Source organism: Zea mays, chromosome 1 (assembly GCF_902167145.1).
Source record: "Zea mays cultivar B73 chromosome 1, Zm-B73-REFERENCE-NAM-5.0, whole genome shotgun sequence".
NCBI lineage: Eukaryota > Viridiplantae > Streptophyta > Magnoliopsida > Poales > Poaceae > Zea > Zea mays.
In genome coordinates this window covers 236109410-236136162 of record NC_050096.1, presented here as the reverse complement: position 1 = coordinate 236136162, position 26753 = coordinate 236109410, and positions in this window count along the sequence as shown.

The window sequence follows — 26753 nt, the reverse complement described above, 5'->3', positions numbered from 1 at the left end:
TATTATTATATATATTTATCTGAACTTTTCTTTTAAGAAGAAATAATATTTAATATTCAAAATCACTTATGAGCAATCAAAAATCATTCCGACTGAAATAAACAACAAACACTTCAATGGAAGATTTATTACCATAAATGTATTATTTTTATTTAATAATTTTCATAGTGTCACAAATCTACCCCTCTTAAAAAGAATCTCGTCCTCGAGATTAAGGAAAGGCTAGCACGAAAGCAAAGGAGATACATGGTTTATTTGTAGGTTCTCAGTTCTCATTGAACTCCTCCAAACTTAAGGAACTTCCTTACTACTTTGCTCCGCAATGTATACTAATCAAGCGACCTTCATCATCATACTTATAAAATGGTGGGTCTTCTGAATTATTGCTTAGGTCATGCTTGGCAGCTTTATTCTCTAGTCGGTCTAGACGTTTCTTGGGGCATTCACGAATAATATGTCCTTCACTTTTGCAGTAGTAGCAAGCACCTCTTGCTTTGAGTTCTTTACGAGTCAACTTTGCTTGACCAATAGAGGGTGAGGGTTGATTGGGTGTCTGTATCTCATGTAGCTGAGCCTGACTTGATTCTTCTGTTTGGGTATCCATGTGTTTCGGGGCTTTTGCTTGTGGTTGAGATGAACTAATCATGTATCCAAACATTTTTCTATTCCTTTTGTTGTTCTTCATTCCATTCATCGAATATCTCTGTGACTCATTTTTCTCGTTCATAGTTGTTAAGGTAGGAATATTGTCGTTGGTATCATTTACTTCATTTCCATTGGGGTTCATCATCTGGTTAGAGAGTAAAAGAGATAGTGAGACAAGATTACATAAGAGGCTGGTACGATATGAAGATAAAGGGCGAACACAACTTTTTGATTTCCAAGATTAGTCAAGGAACAAGGGTGGTTTCATATTTCTCCTAGCTTCATCATACTACAAGAGCGTACAAGTGTTATAATCCTTAACATAGATCCTTTGGACCTTATAGATTTCAGAGCATGATATCCAAATCATCTTTCTAATCCAAGAGCATTCTTTGAGTATAAATTGAGAGAAAGACTTGAGCGGGACTTTAGGGCAACTAGAGTAGAGCATCACATTGTTTGCATATAGCAGATGACACCATACTTTATTCTCTTTATAAAGAGGCAAAACACAATAGGTGCAAAAGATTCTCCAAATTTATTCATATATCACTTAGCACAATTACAATCTCTCAAAGGGGCAACAACTTGACACTTTTTTTTGTGAGACATACTCCTTCTTCTAGCTAAATGATATATTATTCTTCCTTGTCAGATGCACCAATCAGAGTTGGAGGTCGGTTGTCCTCAACTACTATTGTTTCTCCAGATGGGGTTTCCAAACATATGGTTCTCTCAGTATGTTGGATTACTGCCTTAGCTCTTTGTAACCAATTATTTCCAAGAATCACATCCTTTTCCATTGATTCTATCACTAGGAGATCAGCTGGAAAATCTATACCATTGATTTTAACACTTACTTTTGGACATATGTAGTTTACTAACATTTTTCCTTCGGGTGCACTGATGGTCTTGCTCGATCTCAAGGGACACTTAAAGATACCATACTTTGTTGCAAACTGGGCACTGATAAAAGAATGTGTTGTACGAGGATCATACAAGACGGTGGCGATGGTTGTGTGAATGACCAGTGTTCCAAAAATTACTGCATTATCACTTTGAATGGTTCCTGTCACTGCATAACTTATCTTTCCATTGGTCTCTTTCCTTTGTTTATTCTTTGTTGATGCATGGGTTTGAGGGTGTTGTCTTTTCTTTTGGACCTTATTGATCTCCACATCTTTCTTAGGGCAACCATTAACAAGATGGCCGGTATCACCACAGCCAAAGCAAGCACGACTTGATAAGTTACATGGTGGAGTTGTCTTTACGTTGTTGGTAGAAGTTTCTGTGCATTTCTGTTCATATTCCATGTCTGAAGACTGAGATAGCTTCATCTCGGAGGTGACCTGTAGTGAACTCTTCTCAGGACAGTTACGGAATAAATGACCTTCACGTCCACATTGATAGCAAGCTTTTCTTGAAGTTATTTCTTGACTTTTTCCATGTTTCCATTTTTGTTTCTTGGAACTGATGCGACGACGAGGCTGAAACTGTGTGCAGGTGATAGTCCATCCATCAATGTAACACTCATTTGCTTCTTTTTGGAGCTGAGCATCCTTGTGATGTTTCCTTTTTGGAATACCTGACAATTCATCGTCTGACAGTGCATCTGCTATTAGTTGTTCTTGGGGAGACCATTGTCTTTTTATACCGGAAAACAAAATCCGGTTCTTCTGTTTTGTAGTTTCACTTTCGTTTGTACTGATCTGGCGACAAGGAATTCCATAGTACTCGCAACAACAACATGTTCCAAGGTCACTTGTCTGTTGGTTTAGTTGTGCATCCTTTTGTGTCTTGAATGTCTGTTCATCAGCTGTTTCATTTGTAGTGTTGTTTTGACTTGTCAACACACCACATTCTTTGCATTTAGTGACATCACTTGTAGTTGACATTCCAAGGTCTGACATCTGTATGGGTATGGAAGAATGGGAGGGACGAAAGGGTTGAGTAAAGACAGATTATAGAGAGCAGAGAAAACCCATTTATCTAAGGTTTTTTCCTAGCTAATTGATGCCATTGTGGACAAAAGTCACACAATACACCAACAATCATTTCAAAGAAGCAAATCAATCATGAACACAAAGGACAATGAATTCAAACATACCAGCACAACACAATCCAATTCTACTCATTCAACCAAAACAAAAGGTGAGACAAGGTTTGGAATAAGAAAGATATTATAAAGTCAAGGAGTCAGGTAAGAATTATCAAGGAGTTAGACAAGACCAAAACATTATTGTTAATGACCAATAATGAAATAAGATAACCACTAACTGGTGAAGCGAGGATAAATTATACAACCAAGGATATGAGAAAGTTTTTTTTTCTTTTTTTAAGGATACAAAATACAAGGGCATTATCAAGTAGAGAGACAAAGGGTTCAATATCTCGAGGTAGATATTGTCCAAGGATGACAATAAAATGGCAAGAAAACAAAAGTATAAGAATTCAATTGGGAGAAAGCATTATCAAGGAGAAAAGTAGAGAGGCAAAAGTTTAATATATCAAGGTAGATATTGCCTAAGGATGGCAATACAATGGCAAGGAAGCAAAAGTATAAGAAGTCAAGGGTTTTATAGCAATATTATGGATTAGAAAACCACTATAATATAATATCGTCTTTACCGATCTAGTCGAAAATCTTAATACTAAAGGACTATCCTATCAACCTAGCCAAGAAGTCTGGTAATAGATCCAGAAGATTCATAACAAAATTTCTTGCGGAGTGGGGATCAGACAGAGAATGGGGCATCTTCAATAGCTTCTAAAGGATTTCTTCAGGTAGACTTCACTTCAAGTTCCACAATCCTAACTTGATCATCTTGCAATGCTTCTCATTAGAACCTTCTAACAGATGAAGAATCAGACAAGAAGAGTTGAAAATAAAATAGACGAGTTTTAACATAAAGTAAGTTTTATGGAGGAAAATATATCAGGCTTTGAAAGACTGACTGGGCTTTCCATTTCTAACTAATCTAGCGACCTACGGTCACATTGCTTTGATACCACTTCTGTCACACCCGTTTCAAAAGGGACAGAGCCGGGTGCATAGCATATGTGTGCCAGGATCTATTTCCACACATATGTTGACGTCACAAGTGTAATATATCAAAAGAACAATGCATAAAAGCGTAAATAACGATTATATTAACATATTACACTTTGAACAGACATAATGTCTTAACCTTTATTCATCAAAGTACAGCGAAACAAGGACATCCATCCACAGGAAGATGACCGGGGGTATCACTAGACTAGCATCCATGGAGTTCAGCATCATATCTTCATCTGCAACTTCTGATCAAAATTAAGCAAGGGTGAGCTCACTTATGGTCGGGGCTCAGCAAGTGGGGACAAAAGCTAATGCAGGTTTAACAAGGTGAGGCTAAGGTTGAGCAGTAAGCATTTTAGTTGGTCAACATTTTATTAACAACACCTGTCTTACTAATAAGTGTGAATCCCAAGTATTCCCATTAAACAAAGGTATAAGAGTATAACAAAAACACTTAAGTGAAACCACTTAAGCAAAACCATTGGCAGATCATCGGATCTCGATTTATTTCCATCTTCAAGTTCAATTATCATGTGAGGAGTCCAGGCTGCTCATAACCGTGAGCACGGCTGATATATCAGTTTTACACTCTGCAGAGGTGGCGCATCTTTACCCATGAGTCGCGATTCCCTTCTAGCCCGGGTTAGCTAGACCCTTATTCACTTCCGAGGTGAATGGCCAGGGTCTCACTACGAGGCTTCTCCCTAGAGTCCTCATTACGCAAATGCTGGAAATGGTCAAACTGCATAAGGCACACCTACCGTAACCAACTTATAGTCCAGACTACAGGGTAAAGCTTTGGGAACTATGCCCGTATCCAATCTGCCTGAGCCGGAACTATAAGAGCTTGCCAGATGCCCCCGTTCCTGTCGACCACGACCAGCACCCAACATAAGACTTCCCTAGTTATTTAGCCAAGACCAGAGCCATGATAGTTCTCATGGTAGCACTATTTTCCCGGGTGGTCACTCCATGTTCCAATTAATATGCAATAATCTTGTTTAACCATCGGGTTAACAACAATAAAGTAAACTTACCATTTTGGAACATTAGTATCATAAATAGGAGTGACTGCATAAATTTAAAGTTGTAGCAATAGCATAGCTACTAAGGTAAAGTATAATTCCCGGGTTTGATCAAGGAATCAGGTTGGAAAGGTTATCTAAATAGGTAACCCGTCAAATTATGCATATATATCCAAAAGAATAAACTTTATTAAATGTATTGTTTGGGATCAAACAGAGTATGCAGAGGGAGAAGTCAACTTGCCTTGCTTATTGAAAACTTGAGACTCTTCCACGGATCTGAATAGATCTTGATTCTTAACTACTAGATCAACCACTGAATATCACACAAACAAACAAGAAGAACAAACACCATTCAATAACATACAACAGTCACCATACATAGAGCTAAAAGAAAGCCTAACGAAAAGAGCGTTCGCTTTTCAAAAACATTACATGCAAGGGTTATAAAAAAATATTATTTTCAAACATGTGATTTATACTTTATAAATAAGACATGAGCTTATAAATGTCTTAATTAAAATATACAAATATTAGGTTCACCAAATTAATCTTTTATAAAACGCCATATGTGATACGTCTAAGATAAAGGAATTATAACACGATAAACACGTTATAACGATATAAATCCTTTTTAACCTTTTAGAGAAGATATATGTTATATATCTAAAATTAATGTGTTATGAAATACATTATTAATTTTATAAGCATTATAGAACGTATTATAAATCATTGTTAAACCTTCACTTATGACAAATTAAGATATAAGTCTAAATAGGTTTTATGTGAAAAGATCATTATTATTAAATACCTATTTATGGAAAGTTATGATACATGCTCTAATGAACTTATATGTAAAAGACAATAAACAACAATTATATTTTATTTTTATTAGAAAGTACATGTCCTATATTTATTAAGAAAGCCATATACAAAACAATATACAAACTAACATTATTATTAAAGAACATGAACGCTAATTTCCTTAGTTTATTCTTTAGGAAAAACTAAGTGATATCTATATATATAAATAATATGGACTAAGTTTGATTAAATGATTAACTAAGCATATATAACCAGTTGTGAACAATTTGTAATATAAATCTAATTAACTAGATTATGAGAGGACATAATTACTCTATTATTTATCTTTACCTTTAGTTTAGAAACATATGATCTAGATATTTAAAATGAAAATTATATTCATTGGTATGTTATTAACTATTGTTTTAGTTATAATGACGTGAGCACTTAATTAAGCCATTATATCATTATTAGAAAAGTTATATGACATATTACTATTTAGTATGGCTATACTTAAACATCTATAACGAATTAAATCAAAATCATGATGGCTATTAAAAAGGTCATTTTGAAACAAATTATATAATTCTTTAGTAAGAAACATATATTTACCAATATAACTATCAATTTCTTTATTAGAAAAGTATGAGAGTCTAATTAAGTCATTATTATAAATTATACTCTTTCGATTTCTCCTTTCTTTTTCTAAATAGAACTTATAAGTATAACTAAAAATTGTTTTTTTAATTCCTCTAACATTAATGTACTAAGAATTAATTATAAATTACTAAATAGGACTTTTAATAACCTATTCATGGTTATTATGACATAAATGAGCATTTTACTATTCTAAGTAATTAGGTGCTATACTTATGAATACATTTATTATAAACAGTAAAATCTATACACTTTTTCATTCGACCGGAAATACGTGGCTTAATTCCTATTTCAATTTCTTATATCACTAAAATTATACTCATATCATTTCTAACCGATTATCGCTTCACACACTAAAGCAAAAACAAATCCGTAAACATTTCTAGTATGCAAATCACAGAAGTAGTGAATAGTGACTGTACTCATTTTTAAAATTATAAAATCATACGTTTATTAAAGGGTTGTCGCGGGGTCATTTTGGTTACACGCATACATCACAAATCTCTAAAATCGTACACATGAATCGCCAAATCACAACAATATTTCACAAAATAAATTCAAAACATGATAAATATTTCGGGATTGTTTTCAACCTTAGGATGAACGGGACGACGGCGAACAGGCTCGAGCGCGTGACTATGCGAAGGCACGACGAGGCTTGAACGGGGTTCGGGCTCGTCTCCGGTGAGGCTCCACGGACTCCGGGACAGACGGCGAACGACGAACAACGCGTAGGCACGGTGAGACAGGTGGAGCTTCGGCGAGCGATGACAACTACGTGGTGACGATGTTGCGCGCAGGTGGGCTAGTGGCCGAGGTGCTAATGCATGGCGAATGGCGAGGGAGAGAGAACCGAGAGGAGGGAGAGAGCTTGGGGTAGGGAGAGTGAAGGGCTCGGCTGGGGGTTTTATAGAGAGGGAGGGAGAGGAGAGGACGCCAGGGTCTTCATTCTTCAAGCTACCATTAGTATTTAGTGGCGTGCATCAATGGAGGCAAGAGTGGGGAGGGAGTAATGGATGCAGTAACCTCCATTCACACAGAGAAACGGACGGTAATGAAGGTCCATTAACGAGATTAGAAGAACGGACGGGGCACGGGTGGCGCGGTCGGTTTCCAGGCATCGCGCGCTGGGCGCAGCTTCTCGGTTGGCGTGCACGGCTCGGTCGGCGTCGGCTTCAAAGCATGGTCGTCGCGCGGCTTGGGGTAGGCTCTGCTGGCGCTCGACTCGAACAAGGTCGCGGCCGGACAGGGCAGGGCGACGAGGCGGGTGAGCAGGGCTCCTGGTGTCGAGGCTGGGCCGGGATCGTCGCGTCGGGATGTCCTTGGCGTCGGGCACGGGTGCGCGTCGGGCGGGGTTGCGCGGTGCAGGGGCTTGTGTCGCGCGCTGGTGCTCGGCGTGGTCCTGCGCGGGGCGGTCGGTTGCAGGCGGCTCCTGGGCGTGGACGGGATCGTGCAGGCGCTGCTCGGCGGCTGGAACGTGGGAGCTTCGGTCGGGCGTCAGGCGAGAGCAGAGAGAAAGGAGAGAGAGTGAGCCGGGTGGGGGGAGAGAGAGGCAGTGGCGGCGGCCACAGGGAGGAGAGTGGCGGCCGGCCAGGGTTAGGTCAGGGGGCGGCGGCTGATGGGCCTAATGGGCCACACGACCTGGTAGGATTAGGTTTTTTTTCTTTTTTTTTATTTCCCTTTTCCAATTTCGAAATACATTTTGAAATAACCCTAAAAATCATAATAATCAAACTAAAATTATTTATAAATAAGATATTAATTCTTGGACTAATATTATTATATATATTTAGCTGAACTTTTCTTTTAAGAAGAAATAATATTTAATATTCAAAATCACTTATGAGCAATCAAAAATCATTCCGACTGAAATAAACAACAAACACTTCAATGGAAGATTTATTACCATAAATGTATTATTTTTATTTAATAATTTTCATAGTGTCACAGATCCAAAAAGAAGGTTGGTGTTTGCCAAAGCTCAAGCCTCTATATTCAAAAGCTATTTCAAAAAACCAAAATCCTTGGACACTCTGTGTATGACTATTGTTAGGATTGAGAAACTGAGAGTGTTCCTGTTGAAAAGCAGTTGAGCTTTTTCAACTGCAGTTGAACTTCACTTCAACTGTATCTTCAGCTGCAGTTGAGCTTTTTCAACTACAGTTGAACTTCACCTCAACTGCAGTTGAACTTCACCTCAACTACAGTTGAACTTCACTTCAATTGTATCTTCAGCTGCAGTTGAGCTTTTTCAACTACAGTTGAACTTCACCTCAATTGCAGTTGAACTTCACCTCAACTACAGTTGAACTTCACTTCAACCAGGGTCCAGAGAGGTTTAATCGGGGTCCAGGGAAAGTTCAACCAGGTTTTTTCCCTGGACCTCACTGGTCAATACCTGGGTCGGTTCAACTGGTGTCAGGGTCACCTGACCGGTCTGACCTCCTGACTGGCAGACTGACTGTCAGTCTGACCATCAGGCGGTTGAACCGGGGTGTTAGGACATGTTTTTGCAGTCTGACTGGCAGACTGACTGTCAGCCTGCCCTAGGCTGTTGAATCGGCCCTAGCGGCAGTTCAACGGTCCTCCACAGCCAAAATCAGCCCAACGGTTAGTTTTGAAGCCCCACCTATATATACTCACTCCTACCTCTCTCCCCACACAAGAGAGCACGACCCAAACTCCATTTCTAACTTGAAGAACACCTCTCACTCTCTCTCACACATCTCTTGCCTCTCCCATTTCAAATCTTTGGAGAGAAATCTTTGAGTGAGTTTGAGAGCTACGGTTTTTGTGCTTCATCTCCAAATCTCTCTTGCTCTTCTTCATTCGAGCTTTGGTACTACATTGAGTTCTTTGTGAATTCATTACTCTTGGAGCTTCTAGCTCCTAGATGACTAGGTGTCTCTTGTGAGTCTCCAATCTTGTGGAAGATCACAAGAAAGTTTGTAGTACCCGCTCGTTTGAGCAAAGATTAGTGTGTGGGCTTGACCTTTGTGGTCGACAAAGGGAGGATTAGGGTTGAAAGAGACCCGGCTCTTTGTGGGCGCCTCAACGAGGAAGTAGGGCACCTTTTGTGGTGTGACCGAACCTCGGGATAAATCTTGTGTCTCTTGTGTTCTTGTTCATTGTGTTTGTTTGTGTTCTTCATTCTCTCACCCTTCTGTGGAAGATTTGTTCATATCTTTTTGGTGTGTGGATTTTGAGAAGTGCCCTTCTCAGATCTACTACTTTGAACCCTGTGGATTATCTAGAACATCTCATTTCCAAAGTTATCTGGGTGAATTTCGAGATCAATTCAGTTTTATATCGTATTCTTTAGTTGAGCTCGTTCAAACCGATTGAACCGGTTTTGACACCGGCTTGACACCGACTGAGCCGGTTTTACCCAGTTTGTTTCTAGTTTTTGTTGAAAAAGTTTTAACTTGCCTATTCACCCCCTCTAGGCAACTTTCACTAATCCAGGAGCACCACATCCATGAAAATCCCTTTATATGCAGGTTTCCTACACATAAGACCACCTTATATTATCGTAAACTTTCTCAAAATCTAATTTCAAGATAACACCGTGTTCCCTTTTCCTATGAAATTCATGAATAGTCTCATGAAGAATCACTACACCCTCCATTATATTCCTACATGGTATAAAAGTCATTTGAGTGGGCCCAATTAGTTTCTTAGCAACACCAGGCAACCTGTTTGTAAGGACTTTTGTAAAGATTTTAAAACTCACATTTAGCAAACAGATAGACCTGTTTGCTGAATATTTAACGCATCCTTGCATTTAGGCAGGAGAATAATAGTGCCAAAGTTAAGGCTGAAAAGGGGAAGCTCACCCTTATGGAAGGCATCAAATAAGGCCATCAGATCCCCTTTTACTACATCCAAGAACACCTGGTAGAACTCTGTCGGGAAACCACTTGGACCTAGGGCCTTATTATGCTCCGTATGGAAAATGTCATTCCTAATTTCCTCCTCTGTAAACACCGAAGTAAGTAATGAATTCTCTTCATCAAACACATGAGGTATGTCATGAGTCCAGGAAGAATCCAACATTATATGAGGCGTACTAGGTGGACCAAAAAGACCCTTATAATAAAAGGTGATATGCTTCTTGAGTTCAGCATCACCTGCTATAATTTGATCTCCATCATTTAATTGAAAAATCCTAGATTCCATGTGTTTTCCACTAGCTATCAGATGAAAGTATTTAGTATTCGAATCCCCTTGCAACAAATCATTCGATTTGACCCTTTGGCACCACCTTAATTCCTCCGCTCTAAGCATCTCAGCCAATCTATTTTGCAAATAATGTTTTAAATCAAGCTCCTGAGCCGATAAAACTACTACCTCGACTTTTTTTATCAAGTTCATCAAGTCTATTCAAAATTAATTTTTCTCCTTTTTATAAGCACCATTGACATTTTGGCCCATTTCTCAAAAATTGTCTTAAGCTTCAGATTTTTGCTTGCCATCTCTCCATAGGAGTGTGGCCACCCAACTCTTCTATTCATACATTCTTAACCAATTCAAAGAAGCCCTCTCTTAGCAACCACCCTAATTCAAATTGAAATGTTTTATGAATAGGAGTGGGAGTAGAGTCCCATGTGTTTAGAAGTAACGGAGTATGATCGGAAATACCCCAATTAAGACCCACCATAGAAGATAAAGGGTACTTGTGATCCCAATTTGTGGTTACTAACACTCTATCGAGCTTCTCAAAGGTTTGTGGACTAATATTATTAGCCCAAGTATACTGACGACCCACCATCTCCAACTCTTTCAGACAAAGACCATCAATTACAACATTAAAAAGGAAAGGGCAACAATGATCAAAATTATCATTATTTTTTACTAGGCTTTCTTAGAATATTGAAATCACCTCCTCTTACTAGAGGCAAGGATTCATGACTCCCTAAACTGACTAATTCAGCAAGAAAGCGTTCCTTTTTATCCATTTGAGCGGGACCATAAACCACGAGCAAAGCCCACTTGAAGCAATCACTTTTATTGCACAGTGTGAACTTAACAAAAAAATCCCCTTCATCAATGGCCCCAATATCAAACACGTCTAAATCAATTCCCATAAAAATACCTCTAGAAGGACCTTCTGGTTCCTTACAGTGCCATAAAAAATTCTTTCCTCCACAAAGATTACGCAAAAACAAACCATTAAACGTCTTTCGTGCTATTTTCGAAACTGCTACGAAAGAAAGATTCTGCTCTTTAGATAAATTTGAAATAAATTTATGTTTTTAGGGGCTTCGAACCCATCACTGTTCCAAAAAATTCCTTTCATTTGGAAGACGAATGAAATTTTCCTTTTCCCTTCCTGTTATAAGATACTACAATATGAGCTAACAGATTATGCTCACTATTAGTATCCATTACTTCCTCAAGTATCTCACCACATAAATTACTTATCAACAACTTTTCTAACTCAGCAAGTTCAAGCCATTCTTTTTCCTCCTTTGCTACAGCCCTAGCTGCTACATCATGCTCACAAGGTGAGCAAGAACTAGAACAATCCAATTGAACCAATGACAACTAATTTTTGGACATCACTAGCATTATTAGCAAAATTGAAACCCAATGATTGTAATTTGGTCAGCACATCATAATAAGAAAAACAAACAGAAAACCTAAATTAACCGCACCTTTAGCAAAAGGTTTGTCGAGGTTCCTAGCAGCCTTAAGCCTGGAAGCTCTCTCAATCGAGTCACCAACACTATTCGTCGCCCTCCTTTTGCTCCTGTGAGACACAGATACTCTCACGTCGGCCTCTGGAACAGTAGCCAACTTCATCACCTCTGGCGTCGTAACCCCGTCTTCGCCCAAAGACAGAACCACACCAGATCCCTTGGCACTAGGAGACCCTGGCACAATGGCCCAAATATCGACCTCCTTGGACTCAGGGACAGAGACTAGCTCAAAGTGATCCAGAGGCACCATCTTGCCATGGCTACCAACATTCCCCTGCTTAGCTCTTGAAGATTCTTCAACCACACCGTTATCCCGCTTAGATAGATCTTTATCTTGATGCTCTAGTTTCTTGCCCCCCATTAAGTTCTCATCATCGTCTCCAAAACTAGAGTCATCCATATCCATTGGTTCAAGGTTATCCTCATTCATGTTTTCCTCTAGATGAAACTGCAACTCATACAAATGATCCCCGATCACCACATCTACGAATTGAGGAATGAGGTTCGGATCCAGCACTAACACTTGAAGCCGACATACATCAACCTATTAGTGAATTTCATATCAACTGCCTTTGTCACCCCAGAATGGAACCCACCGCCCAAATAAGAAGGAATTGGTTCATCTCAGATGGGAGGCCAATAAATTGAATCCAAACCCTTCTGAGCTCTGCCTTTGCTTTCTTATGCAACACAGACTCTTCCACTTTCATGGTGCCATTGTACTTTGTCTGTACCACTCCCCACTCCACCATATGATCAAGCTCAGCACGAGATGTAAAAGTGGTACTAAAACAATTGAAACCCATCTTAACAACCTCCCAATTCCACTCACTAGAAACCAACCTCTGCAACTCTGAAATCACCTGCGTCTCAGTGAGCAAACCCCCTATAACCTTCACCACAAGTGCTAAAGGTTCCCCATTAACCTTTTGTCTGGGCACAGAAGGGATGTAATAAAACCCAAGCTCGTCAACAGCATAACCACATGTTAGAGCACTGGGTTTTGCACCACGAAACTGCAGACACCTGTCTATGTTATGAGCTTCACTCTGACAAATATCACAATACAGTTTGGCCGAGCACACCTGCATCACACGTCCTTTGGTTCACGAAATGTAATATAAATTGTAATGATAATAATTCACACTTGATTATAAGTGGTAACAAGTTTGAATATGATGATATTAGTTTCTAGTGTGATATTTGATTATGGTTGGACTTAACTAAAGATAGTTTAACATTATCGGTAGGGCTGGGCTAGTTCGAGCCCGAGCTGACTTGTTAAGCTAACGACCTCGACTGGTTCGGCTCGTTTAGGAGTTCGAGCTAGCTCATTTAGCTCGCGAGCCAAAGCATAAAAAATATGTATATAATAATTAATTTCTAGTTAATTTCAAACTAATTTACAATAGAAAATAATAATTATATTCATAGTTTCATAAATCACATCAATGTAACACTAAATTAGCACAACTCATCATTCATCAATTCACTATTCACACATATGTTCATCAGTTTAACCCACACCTATATTCGTATAGACCAATTTGACAAATAGACAGTTCATCAATCATTAGTTTAACTCATAGACCATAGACACCACAAATACATATAACATGTTTAGCAATTGTTACATAATGATATACATATAGTTTTGTTTTGTTGAAATGTGATAACTCGTTTAGCTCGTGAGCTGGCTCGTTAACAAACCGAGTTGACTTGTTAATGAACCGAGTTAAGATGTCAGCTCAGCTCGTGAAAAAATTCAAACAAGCCGATTCAAGCCGAGTTGATCACGAACCGAACGAGCCGACGAGACACGAGTATTTCGTTCAGTTCTAGTTATCGGTTATTATTCATATTACAAATATGTGAACCTTGGTTGGATGTTTTTGGCCCGTTATTGACTTACACCACAACCTGTTCTCGATAATTCACATTTGGTTGGTTGGGCTGTAACAGACCACGGCGGCCTATGGAACATCGATACTGCTCTCCTCTGTTACCAATTCCGCTTCGTTCCTCTTCGCGCCTGCTTCGTTCCTCTCCGTCCGACGAGTTCTGCTACCACATCCTTGCCGACGAACCAAACAAAGGCTAGCATCTATTGCAGTGTAACAACTAACGCCGGTTTCTGATCCCACTAACGTTGCCGCTCTCAAAAGATCAACAAAATAGTTAGGTATCAAAATTAGTTAGAGACATCCAAACAATTTAGCTAATAATTTAACTATTAGGTACTTTTAGCAAATCAGCTAATATTTAGCTAGCTAATTTCACTAGTATTTTTTAGCCAACTACCTATTACTCCTTCCGTCCCAATATATAAGATGTAACCATCTCGGATTTAAAGACCAAGAAATATATTTAATTCTCTATACTAATGTATCATTATTTGTATGCTTAAAGAGAGCATGTCTTATTATGGGATAAAAATAAAAAGCGGTTATGCCTTATAAACTAGGACGGAGTGAGTAGTTCCAAGCACTCCCTAAAGATACTCGTAGGAGCATTTGAGCGAGTACACGTCTTATGCTCATCTATGGATTGTGAATGGGTGGACGTTCTTTGAGGCGAAACATGTGTTTAGACTGTGTTCAACAGTTCACCCATATGGTCACCTAAAACACTATTTTACACTGTTTTGCACTCTTCGTAGAGTGGAGTTTGAATATAAAGATGGATATGCCGTTGAAGATAGCCTTAAGAGTTACGCGAAGTAGCTAAAAAGAAAAAAGAAAAGAGAAAGAGAGAAAAAGGACACAACAACTCACGATGGCATTGCACGGCCAAGTCGCCACGCTGGGGCAGCAGCTGCATGTCGGAGCTGTCAGATACGGTTCGACAGACATCACGAGCATGTTCCACAACTAAGAGCAGCAAGCGGCCCACGCCAGGCGGGTTTGGCCTAGCGCGGTCAGATGGGATGCTGAGAAGGCCGGTCCAAGAGGGACCGGTGCGGGCGAAATTAGGTCTTTTTCTTATAAATAGTAGATCGTTTTCTTTTTTTCACAACAATGTTAGTTTTAGATTAAATCTAAAAGATTAGCTAATAGTTATAGTGGTTGCTAAATGATTCGAGCACCGTTGTGACACTTTGTCACAACGCATTCTAGTGAGTCTAGTGAGATTCGAGCACCATTGTGAGCTATTTTTGTGATTCTGTGTGATCGCGCTCTCCTGATCTTCTCTCTTGCATTGTGTTGTTGCATTTGCTCTTGTGTTTGTACTTGCCCCTATATTTTGCTGTGCTTTTTGAGTTGTAAAATCCATCAAATTGTGTACGTCTACAAGAGACTCCAATTTGTGGAGATTCCTTGCGAGGGGATTCATATTGATGTAAGGAAGACCGTGGCACTCAAATTGATCATAGAATCACTTGAGAAGGATTGAGAGCAACCCTTATCCATTAGGACACCACAACATGGAGTAGGCAAGCATTTGAGGATTGCCCGAACCACGGGACAAATCACCCTGTCTCTTGTGCTTGATTATTTGTGATTTTTCTTCCACTCTCTAAGTTCTCCAAATTCAGTTGTAATATTGCTCTTAATCTATTCCATATCTTGAAAGAGCAATCAAGTAAAGAGAACTCCTCTATTCTTCTCACTCCAACTTAGTTTAGTTTTGATCTAACCATTTATTTGGACCAAGTTTGTGTTTTGCAGGCATCACCTATGCACCCTCCCCTCTAGGTGCTCTCAACATGTTTACCGATCAAAAGTAGTAGCTCCAAAGCAAGAGCTTCCAGAAGAGCCGTGACCGGGATGCCTCAAAAACCGAAGTCTAGTACAATTGGTAGCGGAGAAGTTGTTCAGTAGGACAAACTAGTGTCCCCCTCCTATTGGGCAGGGCAACAAGGACTAGCCTTGTACCTGTAGGTGTCAAGACATTTGATTGTGTTGTAATATGAGTAGCTTGAAATACTTTCCCAGATTGTTGTGTGCTTGTTGTTTTCTGTAAGAAGAACTTCTAAAATGTTTTAGTTAATGACATGTATCGGCTTAGTGAATGGGGCGTGGAGGTTACCTCTTTTCTGTATGCGTGAGCATGTGACACCTGTATGAGTCGAACAATGACTCATACCGATTGCTCCATCAATAGGGTTTAAAAACATCCTCTTGTTCTATGCATGAGCATGTGACACCAGTATGAGTCAGACAATGACTCATGCCGATTGCTCCGTCGATAGAGTTTAGAAAACACCCTCTTGTTGTAAGCGTGAGCATGTGACACTGGTATGAGTTGGATGATTACTCGTTCCGATTGTTCCGTCGATAGGGTTTAGAAAACACCCTCTTGTTGTATGCGTGAGCATGTTGCACAAGCTTAAGTCGGTCTATGACCTAATCCGATTACTCCATGACAGTGGTTGTAGATGGAAATAAGAAAGAAAAACAATTCAAAGTATGCAGGTAGAAACCACATGGGGAACATTTCTTTATTGAGTATGATGCTTTAGAGTACAATTTCAGGGTTGTCATTTTGATATTGTGACTTTTATAGCTCTAGGGGTAAAACTTATAGAGGTGCTCGATGTTCCACGAGTTCCTGACTAGAGTTCCATCTGCCTAGGACAGCCTGTAAGACCCTGGTCGAGTGACTTGCGTGACGATGTACGACCCTTCCCAAGGAGGGGATGGCTTGTGTCGTCCTTCTTCTAACAGCACCTTGTGGAGCACCAGGACTCCAACTAAGAAGGATATGAAGCGAACTACTCTATTGTGATAGCGCTATAGAGTCTGCTGGTACCAAACTGACTGGATCACTATGTTCATTCGTTCTTCTTCTAGTGTATCAATCTCGTCGATCCGAGTTGCCTCCACTTCTGATATATCCTTGAACACTCTGCATAGTACCTTGGTGCTCCAAATGTCAAGTTGGCAGGTGGCACTGCTTCCGACTCATACACCATGACAAATGGCGTGTTACCATGGAGTGCTTGGCTTGGTTGAGTCTCAAGGCTCTGGACAACATATGGGAGCTCTTTGATCCATTTCCTATCAAACTTCTCATTCTTGTCAAAGACTTTCTTCCTTAATGCCTCTAAGGTCATGCTATTAGCTTTTTCCACTTGACCATTGACTCTCGGTGAGCTACTGAAGTATATTTGAGAAGAATATATTTCTGCTCATAGAAATCAAAGAACTCTGCTCCTGGAAAGTATAAACAACTCGACTTGAGGACATAGCAAACCTGGTGTTTGGGGACACCCAATGTCATGTTCAAGGACATAGCAAAAGTAGAAACAACCCGGCTTGAGGAGATCGATACACTGGAAGAAGAATGACTCAACATTGTGATTCAGTCGGCACGAAACCAATAGTCCCTATAGCGTTACCATGATAACAAGGTCCGCTCCAGGATCTTTTTAGTTGAGGATTGGTGCTCCGGAGGATACAGTCGAGAGAATTGCAACACAAATTATCGCCATCCTGGGAGGGGCCATACATTGTCATAGAGATCACCTAGCCATGGTCCTACAGGCTATTCTAGATGGATGGAACTCCAGTTGGTAACTCCTAGAAGATTGAGTATCTTCGAAAATTATACCCCTAGTAGTGCCATGAATTCTAGATGGCAAGCTCTCATTTGTACTCTAAAATTCATATTCAATAAAACACTATTCTCCTCACTTTGAGCAATCAATTACATCCTCTCATACAATTTTGTTATACTTATGCTTACTACTAACAGAGCAATTGGCTTAAGTCACAGTCTAACTTAAGTTGGTGTTACATGCTCACGCATACACAAAAAGGTGATCACTTAACCCTATCGATGAAACAATTGGATTGAGTCGAGGCTTGACCTAAATCGTCGTTGCATGTTCTCACAAATAAAAAGGAGTGATTTCTAAACCCCTGTCATAGTCACACATAACATAGAAGGTGATGAGACGAAGTTCATTACTTATATATATGTCATTGTCTTTATAGAAGTATCAGTTCATTATGAACCGACCACTAGCAGAAGATAACCATCACCCTTATAGTACTACTACTACAATACCCTACACTACAACTACAACTACCATGCTATACTAACTAAGATGGTGGTGCCTCACCACCACCACGTCCGCCCTCGCCACCGCTACCGTCGCTGCCACCACCTACGTCGTCGCTCACGCCGCTGCTATCGCCCGTGTCACTGCCACCGCCTGTGCCGTCGCCACCTCTGTCACTGCCACCCATGCCACTACCGCCACTCACGCCATCACCACCGCCGTCACCACCACCCGCATCGTCATCACCTTTGTCGTTGTCGCTGTCCTTGTCTTCCTCCAAGGAATCTTCCTCTTCGTTCCCATCCGACTCGTCTGAGCCGGTGAGGCTAGGGCACTCCACCACCTAGATAAATGACTGCTCTGCTAGGGTTAGCCCTAGGGAGTCATCTGAGTCGGTCATCAACGAGGTAGGAGGAGTGAGGAGTACCCACCGCTGGACCCGAAATACTCCTCAGAGTACTCCAAGTCGCCGAAGGACTCAGATGATAGGGTTGGAGGGCGCTTCCTCTTGAAGCCCTTGCCCTTGCCATCCTTACCACCCTTAGCACCTCTACCTCCAGCCATTGAAGTTCTCTGGGAAAAGAATAACTTGCAAGGAAGTGGAAGCGAAAGCAAGTGAAGAAGCACGTAGCGGCCGGTTGGAGTACTTAAAGAAACAGAAGGGTGCCTCTTTGCCTCCTACCCATACAATGAACATACACAAGTAATCAAGAGTCCCTTCAATTTCCAAGAAGCAGCATATCCCTGGTACAACACGGTGAACACGACATCAAAGGTCAGTAAATGGGTTGACTGTTGGCTCACACGCATCATTAAACTGTGTCAACTCAGGGAACTATTTTACGAAAGGGACATCAATCCCACCCATTGGGCACACCAATTGGGTGCCACGACAAATTTTTTCAAATCCAGCTGGACCTCTATCGGTTGGACTTCGATCGACAGATTCAACAGCCCTTGCCAAGCACATCTCAGTCAATAAATTTTCAGTCAGTCAAGTCTCAAAAATGGATGATCTTCCCTCAATCACAATAGGATGGCTAGATTTCTATTAGTCGGTCAACCAAGCGTCAAGACATCAGGATGGTCCATTGAAGTGAAGTTTTTTAGACCTTCAAGTCGATTGTTGCCCAAGTTAGCTCAAAGCTCGAGGGCTACACCCACTACGGTGAACCCAATGGATCAAAATCTCAGAAGGAACCAAAGACCTAGGCCCCACTCATAGGAGGTCCGAGAGTCAAGAAGTACATGGATGACACTAACAGGAGTCCAGAGTCGTGGGTGTAGCTCCTGAGCGCCTCCCCCCTCCGAGACACGTGGCGGCCCCGGACCTGACCCAGTGCGAGTCTGGGCTGACGTCACCAGTCTGGCCGATGAGGTCTAGACTCATGGGCGCAACTCCCAAGAATCTCCCCTCCAGGACCTGTCATTAGTCTGGGTCCGACGTCATTAGTCTCGTTGATGGAGCCCAAACTCGTGGGCGCAGCTCCCGAGCGCCTTCCCCCGGGACACACGGTGGCCCCAGACCTGTCCCTGCGCAGATCTAGGTCTAACGTCATCAGTTCTATCAATAGGGGCCGAACTCACGTGCGCAACTCCCGAGCGCCTTCCCCTCGGAACACACGACGGCCCCCGAACCTAATCCTGTGCGGGTTCGGGCTCGACCTCATCGGTCCTGTGCAATGGGGTCTAGACTTGCGGGCGCACCTCTAGAGCATCTCCCCATCTAGGACACGTGGTGGCCCCAAACTTGTCCATGCACAGGCCAAGTCTGACATCATTAGTCCTATCGATGGGGCCTGGACTTGCGGGCGTATCTCTCGAGTGCCTTCCCTTGGGACATGTGGTGGTCCCAGACCTATCCCTGTGTGGGTCTGGGTCTGATGTCATCAGTTCCGTTGATGGGGTCTAAACTCGTGGGCATAGCCCCTGAGTGTCTCCCCCCTTTAGGACACGTGGTGGCCCCTAGACCAATCCCTATGAGGGTTCGAGTCCGACCCATGAGAGCAGATTCTTGAGCATCCCCTCAACAAAAACATTTCATCAACCCCAGGTTCGTTCTTTAAGTGTCTCTAGCCAACTATACAAAAATTGGCTGGAGCCTCGAGGGCTTCTGGGGATGGATATCCCCCGGGTCATCAGGGCATAGACTCGCTTCATGGGTTGCCCGTAAGGCCCCCGATAAGTCACCCGAGGGATGTATCGTGGGCCTTAATAGGAGGTAACTTAAGCCGGCTTAAACTCCCACGCGCTGGAGCAATAAGGCCAATTAAATGCCATGAGACTTGGTCCACATATGCAGGTGGGCGCGATTTCTACGAAAGAGGTGCCACACCCGGTTTGAAGGGCAAAACCGAATGCATAACATAGGTGTGCCTAGATCTATTTCCACACATATGTTGACGTCACAAGTGTAATATGTCAAAGGAATAATACATAAAAGTGTAAGTAAAGATTATAATAACATATTACACTTCGAACAGACTTAATGTCTTAACCTTTATTTATCAAAGTACAACGAAACATGGGCATCCTACGGCCGCTATGAGGACTGTGAAGATATGTGACGTGTGACCGCAAGAACAAGAACAAGATCAACCTTCTTTCTCAATGATGGCGCAACCTCCAAGTCAAGACGAGGGACAAGTACCTCAAGATGATGACATGGAACAAGGGGGAGCACATGAACAAGAGGACAAGGAGGAATAAGAAGTACCACATGCACCTCCAGCTCCAATTCGTGCCACCATACAAAGGGATCATCCGGTGGACCAAATCCTAGGTGACATCGGCAAGGGAGTAACCACTCATTCACATATTGCTAATTTTTGTGAGCTCTACTCCTTTGTTTCTTCTATTAAGCCTCTTAGTGTAGAAGAAGCCTTGCAAGATCTGTATTGGGTAATGGCCATGTAGGAAGAGCTCAATAACTTCAAGAGAAATGAAGTTTGGAACTTGGTGCCACGTCCAAAGCAAAACATTGTGGGAACCAAGTGGGTGTTCCACAACAAGCAAGATGAGTATAGGGTGGTGACAAGAAACAAGGCCAGACTTGTGGCAAAAGGTTATGCCTAAGTCGAAGATTTGGATTTTGAGGAGACTTTTGCTCCTGTAGCTAGGCTAGAGTATATTCGAATTTTATTAGCCTGTGCTCCTCACCATTCTTTTAAGCTTTATCAAATGGATGTGAAGAGTGTCTTCCTCAACGGTCCAATCAAGGAGGTGTACGTGGAGCAACCCCCTGGCACCAAGAGCATGTCATTAATGCCTTAGTGATTTTCTTATTTCTAATGCTTTCAAGGTCGGGAAAGTTGATCCAACTCTTTTCACCAATACATGTGTTGGTGTTTATATGCCAAATATATGTCGATGACATAATATTTGGTTCTACTAACCAAAAGTCTTGTGAGGAGTTTAGTAGGGTGATGATGCAAAAGTTTGAGATATCTATGATGGGCGAGCTAACATACTTTTTAGGATTTCAAGTAAAACAACTCAAGGAAGGCACCTTCATCTCCCAAACAAAGTACACACAAGTTCTTCTCAAGAGTTTTGGGACGAAGGACACGAAGCCCATAAAGGCACCGATGAGAATAAAAAGACACTTAGACCTCAAAGCGGGAGGAAAGTACGTAGATCAAAAGGTATAGCAGTCTATGATAGGATCCTTATTTTATTTGTGTGCAAGTAGACTGAATATTATGCGTTCCATTTACATGGGTGCTAGATTTCAATCCAACCCAAGGAATGTCACCTTGAGGTTGTGAAGCTAATTCTTTGATATTTAGTTCATACACCTCACTTCAGGCTCTAGTATCCTAAGGGGTCTACCTTTGACTTGATTGGATACTCATACTCTAATTATGCTTGCTGCAAGGTTGATAGGAGGAGCACATCAGAGACTTGTCAGTTTCTAGGAAGGTCCCTGGTGTCTTGGAGCTCAAAGAAACAAAATCTCGTTGCCCTATCGACCGTCGAGGCCGAGTATGTTGTCACAGGCTAGTGTTGCGCACAACTACTTTGGATGAGGCAAACCCTTTTGGACTTTGGCTACAATTTGAGCAAACTCCCACTACTATGTGATAATGAGACTGGAATCCACTTGGCGGTTAATCTCGTTAAACACAGCCACACTATGCACATAGACATCCGACATCACTTTTTGAGAGACCACTAGCAAAGTGGAGATGTTGATATTTGTCATGTTAGCACCGATCACCAACTAGTCGATATCTTCACCAAGCCTTTAGATGAAAGAAGGTTTTATGAGCCACATAATGAGCTTAATATCTTAGATTCACGTAACTTGGATTGATCTATAACATACATGTGTTTATATGCCTTTGATCAAGTTCGTTTAAGCTTATTTGGGCTTCATTGCTTATTTTGGTACTCATGTTGTAGAATGTCATCCCCGGTCCTGACAAGTTCTTGTGCATTGGTGCATATATTTAGGGGGAGGTTATGCTACAACTTGACCCTTTGAGACTAATATGTTTGCTTGAGTTGTGCTGATGTAGTCTCAAAGGTGGATTGAAAGGGAAAAGGTCGACTTGGACAAAGAAAAAGGATTCCACTGCATAACGGTATCATTGTACTTTGTTGCAAGTTTCCCTTAGTGTTTCATTGCCTTTTGCTCTTAATTCGCTATTTTTGGTGAGGCAATAAGGTTAAAGGCCACTAGTTTCGCTGTTTTGGTGTTTAATGCCAAAGGGGAGAAATTAAGGCCAAAGGAACTGGATCAACCACCACTTAGAGTTTTTTAAAAGTTTTTTTGAGATTTAAACTTGTCTTTTTGATCAGCACCATCTTGATTGCAAAGAGGAGCTCTCTTATTGCAAAAAAAATTCTTATGGGGGAGAAATCTTTCTTATGGGAAAAGGGGAGAGTTTTTTTGGTATTTAATCAAAACTAGTCTCTAAAAATGGTTTGAGTTGCAAAACTAGAGAGTTTTGACTTAGATGTAAGAAAAATGAGTTTGATCGCAAAAATCAAAACGAGTGATGGCAAAATGATCCAAATATGCCAAATCCTATACTTATTAATTTGGTGTTTAGTTTGACTTCAATTTGCAAAAGTTGGCTCATATTTGGTTAAGTTGTTAATTTTGAGTTGCTTTAGGTGCTTTGGCATAAATCACCAAAAAAGGGGAGATTGAAAAGGAAATGTGCCCTTGTGCCATTTGTAGTTGTTTTGGTGATTAAATGCTCAACACACCACTTTGGACTAACCACCTTTGTATGAGCATAGGTTTAAATCAAGCAAACTGAAGATGCAAAGTCCAATGAGTTGGATTGCAAGACTAAAAGGTGCAACTTTGGGTAAAACTACAAAAACAGGAGGTTTAAGTGTTTAAATAAGTTACACTTACACAATACTATGGTTCTTGTACCTTTGTTTGGCTACTAACTTCTTTGTGCAAGTAAAGTGGCATTTGGATTTAGCTTGAGCATATTGCAAACCATTTTGAAATCAAGTGATACATGTATGATTCTAGCTCTTAGTCAATTGTTTTTGCTGCTAACTATGTTTGTCTAAGTGCAAGGAATCAACACAAAAAGAGTCAAACAGAAGTGAAGGAGTTTGGCTAAAAAGAGCCAAACTTGGGCCAAAGTGGGCTTCATAAGATATGTCCGGTGCTAGCCTGGTCAGCAGGCCAAACTAGCCGCTTTCGGGTTTTTGATCGGGCGCGCCGACTAAAATTCACCGGACAGTTCAGTGTACAACGGACATGTCCAGTGGGCCAGGCGACCAACGGCTCTCCAGTGGCGCCAACGGTCGACAGCGTGATCAACGCCGACCATGTCACCATGCAACGATCGGGAAGGGTCATCGAACATGTTCGATGTGCCAACAGATAGTCCGGTGCCCACCCGAAAAGGACGGCAACCAATCATATGATCCTATTACCATTGCAGATCAGAGTGTCCGGTGTGCACCAGATAGTCCGGTGCACTCACGGACAGAGGAAGGCTAGGAGCTTCCAAATAAATCTCCAACAGCTCCTAGGCCCCTTGGGGCTATAAAAGGACCCCTAGGAACCATGGAGCAACACACCAAGCATTTCTAGAGCACAATACAACTCCAAGACTCCGCGACCATGCCTTCGAAGTGTTTGAGAGAGGTTTGAGCATATTTTCTGAGTCGTTACTCTCTCGCTGTGTCGTTGCGCTCTTTTCTTTGAATTTGTGTGTGTTGTTGCTGCGATTGTGCTCTTGAGTGCGTATTCTACTCCCTCCTGATGAGGACATCACTTCTATACATACAATGAATAGACCGATAACACGATCTCGTGCACGACAACTAAATCTCCAGGTACGTTCTACCCTAGTCAATTGTGTTTCAGAGCTTACGCTTGGGGCCATGGATGTTTCGATGATTAGGTACCTTGGAGAGGACCAGCAAGGACTTGGGAAAGGCCAAGATGTTGAGGAGGAGCAGCAAGGGCGTCCACAACAGGAAGGAGATCAAGTCCGAGTCGGCTGCGACTCCATCTCGGGTTCCAGGACCAGTCTGCACTAAAATGGACGCCCAAGATGCATCCGGACTCCGATTGCGACGGACTGGATATGGTTGGAAAGATAACGAGATTATCTAACCAACCCAACTGGTTCCACCCTAAAATTCATCCGGAGTCAACGGGAATCGTCGAAACAAGTCAGCGTTCAGATTCTGTTTTGGTGCTGCGACACCGTCTGTTGGGCCGTTGGGTCGTGTATCGCGTCGGAGCCCATTAGGGGCGAGTCCAGGGGTCACGCATGCCCTAATACACTATTTATTCAGCAGCCACCGCAACATTTAGGTTTGGGTTTTGTTTAGATCAATTCTGTCATCGAACAGTGTCGCCATCATCGGTTTGTGAGACCCCATCCCGTAATCAATATAATTTTGGTTGCGTTTCTTTCCTGTTCTTGCTTGTGTTCTTTATTGCGCTTGCAGGGATAAGCCTTCGTGGCGAGATCATTCGTGTGTCGCGGGTGATAACCAACGGAGCCGTGGTGTAGTGATTGCGAGGAACCGTTCGCTCGGAGCCTTGGATCATCAACGTCGAGATCTCCACTCAATCAAGTTATCGTATCTCACGGAAGAGCGGGCCGCATCTACTATCAATTGGTATCAGATTTCCAGGTTGCCCGTGAGGTATAATTCTACCTTTAGATTAGTTTTGTTTCGTCCCATTGTCCACAAAAAGCCAAAAAAAATTATGATCAGTTTTTTCCGACCTAAAAGCATCGCCTTAGCCTTTGCACAATTCAGTTTTAGAGTCCGCATTTCTGAGTTCGTGTTCTAGTTGAGTTTGGTTGCTGGATTAGATTTGTTTTGGTTCAGTTTGATTGTGTCCATCCGCTTCCATCCTACAAAACAGACCCTATCTACAAAACAGATCATATCTCTACAATCGACCCTATCCACAAAACAAATCCTATCTCTACAACCGACCCTATCCATAAAATAGATCCTATCTCTAAAACCGATCCTATCTCCAAACAGACCATGTATCTGTTGGGGACTTGTTCTCAAATGCTAAGAGTTAAGAACAAGGCAACATGAAGATTGTTAAATGTTAAAGTCCTTCGTCCTTCAAGACATTATTTCCCTTCGGATATAATGAATTCCGAACGAAGGTTGTGAAGGAAAAAACCTTCGTAAGCACAATAAATGATGAGGAAGAATTCATATACAAAATACAAAAAACAATATAAACAATATCATTAACTTATTTTTATCTGTATTACCATATCCACAATAACAAATTATAAATGTACCTTCGATTTGACATAAAGTAAGGGTATAGGCGTAATGCAAAAAGCGAATGCTTAGTCAGCGTGAACAGTACGGGAGTACTGTTCATCTATTTATAAGCAAGGGACGCAGCCCATGCAGAATTACATTCATGCCCTTTACATTTGCTAATAACTCTATAGTAATTCTTCGAGGTCTAATTTGCCTTTTCATCTTTAAGTCGGTTCCCCTTCTCTGCTGTCATGCCGAAGCTTTTCTCCGCACAGCTTCGTGATCGCCTTGTCCTTCGTCATAATCACCTTTCGTCTCGCTCAGGCTTCGTCCTGATCATGCTCTTGTATACTCATAACCCGATTCCGAAGATACCTGTTCACATATTTCACTTGGAAAACATTGTCAAATCATGTTTTTGAGGACCTTCGGAAGCCAAAGGCCCCCAACAGTAGCCCCTCGCAATATTAATTTGTTAGAATAATAAATTCATATTGCGATATGGACGAAAGCCTTAAGCCGAAGGTCCGAAAAAACACCTTTCCTTTGCTAGAATAGCAATAGTCAATGACAAGTGGGACCCTGCCACTTGCAACGCGTTGGGCGTATAAATAAGAACGCACCACGAGCACACTTAGCATGCTTTCTTGCCGTTTGCTCTTGCCTTCCTAATTTTTAGCTCTTTGCACACCAACGCTTGCCTGGCTTTTTTAAAGTTTTAAGCTTCGTCTTTGAGAGCACTGTTGGGGTCGTGCTTCGGTGCGCCGAAGGTCTTACACGAAGAAGCAGCTTCGGCTGAACTCGCCTCCAGGAGACGGCCGAAGGTCCCTTTTTCATGGAGCTTCGGCGTTACAAACCGACATAGAGATAAAATGACCTTTTTATGCATATAGGTCTGAGTCAATGTTGTAAACTTTTGTAAGGGGCATAATTGTAATTTGTCACAGGCTGCGACCTGTGCTTATAAATAGATGAACAGTACCTCTGTACTGTTCACGCGAACCTGTCATTAGCCTTCACATCGCACTTGTATTCTCGCCTTCCTCAAGACCGAAGGTACATTTGCAATTCGAAATCATTTATATTTGTTCATATTAGTAAAGATACAAATGATTCTATGATAA